This window comes from Cricetulus griseus (assembly GCF_003668045.3).
Source record: "Cricetulus griseus strain 17A/GY chromosome 1 unlocalized genomic scaffold, alternate assembly CriGri-PICRH-1.0 chr1_1, whole genome shotgun sequence".
In the NCBI taxonomy this organism is placed as follows: domain Eukaryota; kingdom Metazoa; phylum Chordata; class Mammalia; order Rodentia; family Cricetidae; genus Cricetulus; species Cricetulus griseus.
This window is the reverse complement of record NW_023276807.1, coordinates 175444065-175454515: the sequence shown is the minus strand read 5'-3', so window position 1 is coordinate 175454515 and position 10451 is coordinate 175444065. Positions and strand designations below refer to the sequence as shown.

The following is a 10451-nucleotide window of genomic DNA, read 5'->3' as shown; positions in this document are numbered from 1 at the left end:
TCAGCCATGGTTACTCCATTGCAGAAAGTGATAATCATTCCCCTAGCTACCTTTAACTCCCTCGGGATGCTGTGGGCCTCATGAGCCCTTTAATGATGAAATGTTGACAGGCCCAATCTTGTGTAATCTTGTGAATGTCTTCAACAGGTACAGTGAATTCATAGGTTCATTGACTAGGTCCTGTCCAAAGATGCTGTTTCATAGAAATCTACTCCAATTTCTCCAACTCTCACACACTTTTTGCTTCTTCCTCCGTACTGTTCCTTGAGTTTTGGGGGTGGGGGATTATGTAGAAATGCTATTTAGAATCTATCTCTCCACAGTCTCTTAGTGTCTGATTTTAACCAGGTGTGAGTCTGTAAATTAACTACTGTCTGTGCAAAAAGAAACATCTCTAACAAGTCTTAAAGGAGCACTATCTTTGGGTATGAGACAAGTGGGTGTATAAAGAAGGCAGTTGATACTATATCCATTTAACAAAATAGTAGTAGTAGATTCTCTTAAGTCCTATGATCTTCCCAAAAGTCCTTTGACAAGGTTTAGAGTATGAGGCATGAGTTTCCTCCATAGAATAGGCCTTAAATCTAATCAGAGGGCAGTTGGTTGGCACTCCACCCATAACATTCATGCCACATTAAGTCCATCTTTCTAGGCTGGTAGTTATTGTATCTCACTGCATACACAGCTGGGTAATACCACTAATGCCCTTCCTTGACAACAACCTACATTTCTTTCTTTGGTGCTATGAAAACTAGCCATCGGGGAGGAAGCTTCCAGGTCAGCAGAAGCTTGATTTAACTAAGTCCTGTGACCAAAGTATGGGATGGTGTGTTCAGCAAGAAAGCCTTACCTTCAAGTTCTGATGTACAGCTAACAACAATAAAAATAGCCTTATTGTCTGGGAGGACTCTGGAAAGCCCCCTAGCATCTCAAAATTACCTTCCAGTAGGACTTCTGTTTACTCACCCATGGCTTCTGGAAGAAGCATTATCCCTTGTGTAGGGCACTACAATTCAAACTTTAATTATAATTTTTAGTAAGCTTATAAAATAGTAGGCTCCAAATGGCTTTTTCAAATACCCTTAGTGTTAGTTATCTGTCCTTCAAGCCCTCCTCTGCTCTACCCTCCTATTCCCCTCCCCACTTAAATCTTCCTCACCATAATCACCTTTCATACCTCCTAGGTGCTACTATCCTCCCTCCCTTAAGACCTTTCTTCCCCAGTCCAATGTTCCTTCCTAGGTCCCTGTCCTCCATGTACTCCAAATTAAACATATAAATCTAAGGATTCAAAACTAGTATCTACATGTGAAAGAGAACATGGAACATTTGTCCTCTAGGTCTGGGTTATTTCACTCAGTATAATTTCTTACAGTTCCACAAATTTATCTACAAATAATATAATTTAATCTTTCTTTACAGGTGAATAATACACACACATATCACATAATCCATTCATTAGTTGATGGACATCTAGGCTGATTCCATTTCCTATCTCTTGTGAATACAGCAACAGTGAGCACAGATGAGCACATCTCTGTGAGTTCGAGACCAGCCTGGTCTACAAGAGCTAGTTCCAGGACAGCCTCCAAAGTCACAGAGAAACCCTGTCTCAAAAAACAAAAAAACAAAAAAAAGGATATAGATATGCCTTTACATGTATACCCAGGACAGATGATAGCTCTGTTTTTAGCTTCTGGAGGAAGCTTCACACTCACATCCATATTTTCCCCGTTTTCAATACTATCAACACTGAATAAGGGCTCCTCCACCCTCACCATCATCTGTTGTCATTTGCTGCCTTATCAATTAACCATTTGGGCTAGAATAAGATGAAATCTCAATGTAGTTTTACCTTGCATTGCTCTGATAGCTAAGGATGTTGAACACTTTGTAAAATATCTTTCAGCATTTTGCATGTCTTTGGGAACTCTTTGTTCAATTCTACAGTCCATTTTTCAGCCAGGCTGTTTGTTTTCTTTATGTTTCTTTGTTGTTGTTCTTTGTATATTCAAGACATGAATCCTTTGTCAGATATGAACTGACAAAGACTTTCTCCCATCCGTAGGCTGTCTCTGCCCTTAGTCTTCTATGGGAGTCTTGCATGATACCACTACACCAGCAGTGAGTGACTTAAATAAAAATGGTTTCAGAGAATTCAAGTGATGAAAATGAGAAATGTGGAAAGAAAAGAACAGAAATCAAAAGATTTCCGATGTCCCACTTTTTGTATTCTCTACTTTTCAAATATCCAACAATAAATATAATAGGTAAACATTACTGATTTAAAGGGAGGGTCTTGGCAGTGCAGAAGCTTTTTAATTCTGTAAGCTCATACATTTTGATTTTGGTCTTATTTCTGCATGACCTAGCTTCCTTGGCTGGGCCTGCATCCTGGAGTGTACTCGCCACTCTTTTCTCTGTAATGTTCACATCTAATATTGAGGTTTTTGATCCATTTGGAATTCTTTATTCTGACAGAGAGAAGGATTCAATTTCATTATTCTACACCTAGATATCTAGTTTCCCCAGCACCATTTGTTGACAATATTTTTTTTAATGAGTATTTGGCATCTTTGTGAGTGGGTTTATATCTGGGTCCTCAGTCTTGTTTCATTATTCAGTGTTTCTGTTTTCATGCCAATTTCATTCTGTCTTCATTACTATGACTCAGTAGTATAACTTGAAATCAGGGTTCATGATATTTCTAGTAATGTTTTTTATTAGTCAGGGTTCTTTCAGGTATCTGGGACGTTTTGTGTTCCCATAAGAATTTTAAAATTCTTCTTCGCAATTTATGTGAAGAATTGCTTTGGAATTTTGATGGGGAATCTCATTGAACCTATAGAGTATGTTTGGTAGGAGAACCATTTTCACAACACTAGTACTACCAATGCATGTGCATGGGAGGTCTATCTTCTGGTGTCCTCTTCAGTTTCTTTCTTCAAGTTTTTAAAGTTCTCTTTTTCAACTATTTGTTTATTTTGAGACAAGATCTTGCATATTCTAGACTGCCCAAACTTCCTATGTAGTCAAGGATGACCTTAAATTTCTGATTCTTTTCTATACCATATTCTGACATTACAGACAGGTGTACCTGCCATGTCTGGTTTGCAGTACAGAGGAGAGGGTCCTGTGACTTTGCAAAGACATTCACACACCCTAGACCTATATTTCCCAATCTGTTTGTTATATTTGGATACATACCCTGTTGCTTGTGTGAGCATGGACATATACATGCACATCCATGGTTCATTGGTCTTAAAGATTTGGCGAGGTCAATGAACACCATTGTAACATGAATTAATAAAGGACCCAGAGACTAATATTGGGGTTCAAACTTCTTCAAGCTGAAGAATAGAAAAGCAAAGCAGCTGGTCACTAGCTCTTACCACTACCCCAGGCTGAAAGGGCTGATCCACGCATGAACACCAAGCTTCAAACTGCTTCAGGCAGAGTGGCTGGAGAATCCTGAGACTTCAATGTCTTCCTATCCTCCTTGATAATGAGCCTTTCTATCTTCAGTGTGGCTGGAGAATGAATGACACCTACTGAATACTGAAGACCCTGAGTCTATCTTTATACCCCTCTAGTACTGGGATTAAAGGCATGTGATCTGGCTGGGCGGTGGTGACACATGCCTTTAATCCTAGCACTCAAGAGGAGGAGGCAGGTGGATCTCTGTGAGTTCGAGACCGGCCTGGTCTACAGAGTGAGTTCCAGGTCAGCCTCCAAAGCCACAGAGAAACAAAAAGGCATGTGATCTGTTACTGTTTTAGACTGATTCAATCTCATGTATCTCTGGGTGGCCTTGAACTCAGAGATCCGCCTACCTCTTAATCCTGAGTCCTAGGATTAAAGGTGAGCACCACCACCTCCTAGCTTCTGGCTGCTGGGATTAAAGGTATGTGCCTAACTTCTATGGCTTGTGGCTGACTTTGCTTTCTGACTCCTCAGGCAAGCTTAAATAAACCATAATAATATATCACCATACACCATGCCTCCTTCCCCTTTAAGATTTTAGTGTGCATTTCCTAAAAACAAAACAAAACAAATCATCAGTAAATTACCTGCTGGGAAATTAAATATTGATACAGCACTTTTATCTAATCTGACTTCATACTCTAATGTTTTCAATTGGCCTACTTCTGTTGGTATTTTCCCATCCAACAGAGGCTCTGGTCCTGGATCACATGTCACAGTTAGTGCCCTTGTCTGTCTAGACTCTTATAGTCTAGAATCTTAATTTTCCTTTGTCTTCCATGCCAGTGCCATTTTGACAGGTAAAAACTCCTTTGTTTTGCTGTTGCTGAGACAAATTCTCCCATAGCCCAGGCTGCCCTCAAGCTCCCTGTGTAGCAAATGAAAATCTTGAACTCCTAATTGTACTGCCTCAGACTCCTGAGGCATATAGATAGAATCATGCTTGACTCTGTATATTAATTAATTAATTTGTGTGTGTGTGTGTGTGTGTGTGTGTGTGTGTGTGTGTGTGTGTGTGTGTGTGTTCAGAGGACCAACTTGAAGGAATTGGCTCTCTTCTTCCACTATGTGTGTCCTAAGGATTAAATTCAGGTCTTCAGGCTTAGCAGCAGGCCCTTTTGCCCTCTGAGCAATCTCTATCAGCTCCTCTGTTTTTTGTTTTTTTTTTTTTTTTTTTCTGGTTTTTCTGAGACAGGGTTTGTCTGTGTAGCTTTGGAGCCTGTCCTGGAACTAGCTCTTGAAGACCAGGCTCGTCTCGAACTCACAGAGATCTGCCTGCTTCTGACTCCCAAGGGCTGGGATCAAAGGTGTGTGCCACCACCACCCAGCTCCTCTGTTTGTTTTAATAACTTTTAAAAAATAGTTTTGCAATGTATATATACATTTAATTTTTAAAATATTTATTTATTTAGAAATAAGGCCTGGCTTTTTAGTCTAGACTGACCTTGAATTTACTTTGTAGCCAATATTGAATCTGTGATTCTCCTGCCTCATCTCCAAAGTACTGGAATTATAGGCATATACCCTGTCTCCCTGACCCCCTCACCCCCATCCTCCCAAAGATAAGGTTTCTCTGTGTAGTCTGGCTGTTTGGAACTCACTGTGTAGACCAGGCTGGCCTTGAACTCAGACTTCTGCCTGCCTCTGCCTCCCCAAGTGCTGGGATCAAGCCCTCTTTCTTTCTTTCTTTCTTTCTTTCTTTCTTTCTTCTTAAGTTTCAACCAGGTATGATGGCTCATGCCTGAGCTAAAGGTGAAAGAATCAGAAGTTAAAGGTCACTTTCAGTTACACTGAGAGTTGGAGGCTACCTGGGATACATGAGATCCTGTCTCAAAATATCAGTGACAAAATACTGGTATCTTTGCTGCTGTCTCTGAAGTTTACAATTATTGGAGAAAAAAAATGGATTCAGGGGCTAGAGATACAGCTGGGTGGTTAAGAATACTTGGTACTTTTACAGAGGGGTTCCTAGGACCCCCTTGGGGTGCCTCACAACAGCCTATAACTCCAGCTCCAATAGGTTTGCTATCTTTTTCTGGCCTCTGTAGGCACCTGCATTTAAATATATATAACTTCACAAAACACACAAACATACACATAAATAAATCAATCTTAAAAAATGTTGGATTCAGGCTGGGCGTTGGTGGTGCATGCCTTTATCCCAGCACTTGGGAGGCAGAGGCAGGTGGACCTCTGAGTTCGAAGCCAGCCTGATCTACAAGAGCTAGTTCCCGGACAGGCTCCAAAGCTACACAGAGAAATCCTGTCTCGAAAAATCAATCAATCAATCAATCAAACAAACAAACAAACAAAAATGCTGGAGCCAAAACTGGATCTCTGATGGTAGATTTGCCACATATAGAAACACCACAGAGGGCCAGTGAGATGGCTCAGAGGGCAAAGGTGCCTGCCACCATGTCTGATGATTTGAGTTCCCAAGGACCCACAGTGGAAGGAGAGAACCAACTGGTCAAAATTGTTGCCTCACTTTTATATACATGCTGTAGCACATATGTCCTCCACCACATGCATATATAATACATAAAGACATTTAAATAATTTTAAGAAACATCATAAAACTCTGGGAGAAGGAAGAAATGGTTGTTTTGGCTCTTCATTTTGTTTGAAATAGTCTCACTCTGCAGCCCAGGCTGGCCTGAAGTTCCACACAGTCCTCCATCTAAGCCTCCTGAATGAAATGAGTCTTCTCTGTTACTATTTAATTTCCCACAATTTTCAGTAAACCGAAAAAGTGCTAAATTTAGAAAAAAAACATTTCAGAGGCTTGAAAATTGAACTGCTCTTACCATACCCAGTGTATTCCAACATACTCTGCCTTGATGAAGAAGCTTAATTTAGCCAGGTATGATGGTGCTCGCCTTTAGCAGTCCTTAGGAAGCAGAAGCAGGTGATCTCTGTGAGTTTAAGATTAGCCTGGGATACATAGTGAATTCCAAGCTACCCATGATGACACAGAGTGTCTCGTACATTCCCTCAAGACACACACACACACACACACACACACACACACACACACACACACACACACACAAATGCACATATGACCACACATGCACACGTAAAGCCTAAACTTTAGAAATGTCTTCCAGAGGAAATATGCTGAATTTTATATTAATAAATATAATATAATTATATTTCCAGTCCAGGAGAATACAGCTCCTGGACTGGAAAAATGGCTCAGGGGCTAAGAGCATTGGCTGCTCTTCCAAAGGTCCTGAGTTCAATTCCCAACAACCACATGGTGGCTCACAGCCATCTATGATGAGATCTGGTACCCTCTCTGTCCTGCAGGCAAACACATAGGCAGAATACTGTATACATAATAAATAAAATCTTAAAAAAAAGGAGACAGCTCCTGCTCCACCTTCAGACAGTAAATAAACCTTTTTCCCCTCACCCGAGAGAACATAAAACTCTTATCACGCCTTAGTAAGTTCTAAGAATCTCACGGTTGTCCAATGCCTCCATGTGGTAGAAAAATAACCTATGTCCCAGCTTCCTGTGGTGGCAGCCTTCATGACCAGCAGAGGGGTGGGGTGGAGGGTCTCCTAAGTGTCAGTCTCTGTCAGTCCCCACCCCATCCCCTCTTCTCTCCCCCTCTACCTCTCCCTTTCTATGAGAAAACTAAAACTGAAGATAGACTTTTATGTTTTGACCATTCCCTGTCTTCTTGTTAAACCAGAGACTGTTCAGGGCCCATGAGACAGCTCAGTAGGTAAAGGTTGAGATGGCCTACGTTCAGTCCCTGCGGTAGGAGGAGAGGAGGACGGACTCCCCCAAGTTGTCCTCCTTTCCCTACATGTGCACACCACTCACTAGAATGCATACACACACACACATAGATAAATATTTTTTAAAAACACAAAATGAAAATAAACAAAAAGCCCATGAAACTGTTTGGCCAAGGGAGATTATAAAGTGAAGCCCACAGTGATTTCCTCTTTGAAGAAACCCTTGTAAAATTCCAAACACAAGATGGTTTTGTTTGCTTGACAGGAAAAGGAAATCTTTTCTATTTGTCGACAAAGAAGTTTTAAAAACTGTGTTGAGAGAGCCTGGTGTGGTGATAGACTCCACAAGAGGCTGAGACAAGAGGACAGCAAGTTACAGGCCAGCCTAGGCTCTATAGGGAGGCCTGTCTCAAACAACAGAAAACACAAAATGAAAACCCAAAACCACAAGCAGTCAAAAAGAAAATATGTATTATCTATCTATCTATCTATCTATTTATCTATCTATCTTCTATCTGCCTGTCTATCTATCTATCTACCCACATATCCAATTTCTTGCAATTATTGTTTGTTTTTGTTTTTAAGGTAGGGTCTCATGCTATAGTGCAGATTGCAGTGGAACTCACTGTTGTAGCACAGGATGACCTTCCTGTCTCAGCCTTGGGTGTGTTGGATTACAGACTATGAGCTCCATTCCTAGCTTGTCAGTTGTGTGTTTATCTCTGTGTATGTATGAATATGTATGTGTGTGTGTATGTATGTATATGTGTGTGTTTATGTGTGTGTGTGTGTGTGTGTGTGTGTGTGTGTGTGTGAGAGAGAGAGAGAGAGAGAGAGAGAGAGAGAGAGAGAGAGAGAGAGAGAGAGATCTTTCTGCTTTCACTTCCCAAATGCTGGGATTAAAGACACATGTCATCATACCCACTGTACATAGTACATCATGCACACTAAGTACATCAGTGCATTCTTGAAAATATTATCAGAGCTCTTTTTTATTTAATATATTTTCTTTAATAAAACTGAGGCCTTTCTATCATGCCAATATTGCCAGAACTGAAGGTGGTATGTGGGTGGTAAAGCTTCAGTGTTGTATTGCATGATCTTGAATAAGATCCATGGCTAGCTGGACAGTGGTGACACACGACATTAGTCTCAGCACTCGGGAGGCAGATGCAGGCGGATCTCTATGAGTTCGAGGCCAGCCTGGTCTCCAGAGTGAGTGCCAGGATAGGCTCCAAAGCTACACAGAGAAACCCTGTCTCGAAAAACCAAAAAGAAATAAAGTTTTAAAACAAATAGTAATCTTTACCTCAGAATATTCTGAATAACATAGCTATCTTCATTTATTAATTTCTAGCTTTCTATGATTTTTTGGAGATAAGGTCTCAATATATATCTATGGAGATTCTGGAACTTAGGCTGGGCTTTTTTGTTTGTTTGTTTTTTTCAGCTTTGGAGCCTGTCCTGGAACGCAGCTCTGTGGACCAGGTTAACCTCGAACTCACAGAGATCCAGACTAGGCTGGCCTTAAACTCCCAATGCAGGGTTTAAACACTTGAACCACCATGACCCGCCAATGTTATCATTTATAAACTGTACCAGCACATACAAAATCAAACACATTTCTTCAAAAATGCATATGCTTTGGGTAGTGGAGGAACAGCTCTTTTTGACAGGAGGCTCAAAATGATGACCTGTGGAAGTCTCACCAGTGATTTTACATGTGTTTGGAGACAACTCCTATTAGGTACAGATTTCCTTAGAGACTGAGTGAATAAAGTGCACAATTACTTTATGAATCTTACAGACCCAGCTGGAGTTTCAGATTAAAGGCTAGAAGGGGTTTACCCGTATAGTGAGAATGCCTGCTTGCCTGGTTACTATATATGCCTTAAGCTTTATATCATGTGTTACAGTAACTGAAGACTCGGTTGCCTTGGGAGGCAATGACAATTTGAATGAGATAATTTGAAGTGGACCATGGAAATCTGAGTGCGGTTGTCTGGGCATTACACAAGATCTTGTGTCTGTGGTACCTTGTACTTGGACTATAGGGATTTGTTTTTACCTTCAGGGCAAACGACAAACAGGCAAGAAACTAAGCCCTAATTTAATGGTGGAATGTTTTCAAAAATAAAATTTGGTACAGTGCCACGAAAGGAACAATTTAGTGACATTACTGTGTGATTATTCTAAAATTATTGTTTGAATAGCATCGTACTGGAGCGAAAGCAGGGTGCTTTCTAGAGCTTTCTTTCAATTTCTAAAACTCAGACTTTATACCTAATTTAAGAATTCCAAGTCTTGTCAAAACCGGCAGTTTAAGGTTTATTCCCAGTGATCTTACAACTCCCAAGCCCGGTTACAGATCCCAGTTACCTGTCATGAACTCCAATCGCGTACATAAAAACCCCCACATCCTTTTCTATAACAAGTGAAGGGGTTGTATCTAATGTTGTAAATTGCTCACGCCTGGTATCCTGAACAGAAACCGAGTCTGGGATTTTTCTCACAGGCGTGACCTCTGCTCCTAGCAAGTTAAATTGCCAGAGGGAGAAACAAGTGTCAGCCCAAAGGAAAATCCTGTTGGGGGATTTTTTTCTTTCTTTCTCTACACCGGCCACTTTTGAGGAGGAGTCAAAGTCCTCGCCCGGAGAGTACCATCTTTCCCCCCCGACACCGGCCCCCTCACCCCCAGCCCTTTCCTAAAGCCCTCCTGGGAAGAACTTCCCCCGATCACCCCAGGCTCCACCTGAACGCAGTCGTCTCCCCCATCCCGCCGGGCTCCCTCGGCTCCGCCGGGCTCCGGGTCCCCAGGCCACGCCGGGGTCGCTCGGGGATCCCGGGCCGCGGCCCCCAGGTGCGGCGGGGGAGGGGCGCGGGGCGGGGCGGAGAGGAGGAGTGGCGCGGAGCGTGTGCGGCCGGGGAAGCCATTGCCTGGTTAATAGTTGCTGTTGCTGCACTTCCGCTTCTCTCCCAGCGAGAGCGAGACACGAGTGGCCAGGCCCAGCCGCAGCCGCAGCAGCAGCCGCCGCGGCGGCACGGAGCAGCCAGACACAAAGAGAGGTGCGGGGGGCCCCGGGGCGGGCGGCGAGCGGGCGGGCCGCGGGCCTGGGGCCGCGGGGCCGGGGGCGGGCGGCACCGCCGGGCCGCGGGCAGCAGGGCCGGGCCGGGGGCGCCGAGGGCCGGGCGGCGGGGATGGGGCGGCGGGCCGGG

General features: G+C 42.8%; 1 protein-coding gene across 2 annotated transcripts in view; it reads left to right on the top strand.

The window, feature by feature from the left end:
* The first annotated feature begins 10142 nt into the window (after window positions 1–10142).
* LOC100767156 (ubiquitin-conjugating enzyme E2 E1) overlaps window positions 10143–10451 on the top strand; it is a 52969-nt gene continuing 52660 nt past the window's right edge. Inside the window, exon 1 of one of the 2 annotated variants that reach the window (XM_027389390.2) lies at window positions 10143–10301. The gene's annotated coding sequence lies outside the window, so the exon portion shown is untranslated. The remainder of the gene's footprint in view (window positions 10302–10451) is intronic. The other variant, XM_027389392.2, reaches the window with a different exon arrangement.